Source organism: Anarrhichthys ocellatus, unplaced genomic scaffold (genome assembly GCF_004355925.1).
Source record: "Anarrhichthys ocellatus isolate YVR2014 unplaced genomic scaffold, GSC_Weel_1.0 scaffold32, whole genome shotgun sequence".
NCBI classification, from domain to species: Eukaryota; Metazoa; Chordata; class Actinopteri; order Perciformes; family Anarhichadidae; genus Anarrhichthys; species Anarrhichthys ocellatus.
Genome location: NW_022280062.1, coordinates 1,153,141 through 1,153,878, shown reverse-complemented (window position 1 = coordinate 1,153,878; position 738 = coordinate 1,153,141).

Here is a 738-nt window from a genome sequence, read left to right as displayed (position 1 = left end):
AAGACGCCTTACACAAAGGGGTTTGAAAGAAGACCGACAGCCTCACTCAACAGTCTGGTCCCGGTTAGCGTGAACTTATCACTTCTATTAAACAAAGCTCACCATGAAAGATGTGAGACTGAAAGCTCAAGCACATGGTTGCACTAAAGGGATGGCTAGTTATGACATTATGAAAAGTTCTTCCAGCACGGTGGAAAAATGTTTTCAGCGAGGACTGTTTATTTTTTGTTGATTTGAGTGATAAACACTCAAATGTGTTTAAAGATTCTGGAAGTCCCAAACTCCAGAAGCACACCGCATGGTTACGTGAATTCCAACCCTTAAATAAGGTTAAGGAAATAGAGCACTTTCTGGCGTGGTTTTGAAGCAGCCTTGCAATACGAGGAAGTGGTGGCGGTCGTGTCTGACCACAGATACATGAGATCCGGCTTTGCCTTCCTAACGGATGGTATGGAGACACAAGGGATTTTGCTGGCCTTGACTTCCAAGACTGTTTACTCGATAGTTCTGCGGCGAGAGCATTCATTCGAGGAGCATGTCTCCGTTGATGGCCAATCAATCAACTCTTGCTTGGGAAAAATGCAGCCAGAGTTTGTGGGCCACGAGGGCACATGTGGGTTCCACTGCTCCAAAATATGGAGCCGTGTGACGGCAAAACAAATAGTGAAGTCGTCATTTACAGGAATATGTTTTTCAATATCTCTTTGCAACGTATTTGTAAAATGAAAGCCCTTCACT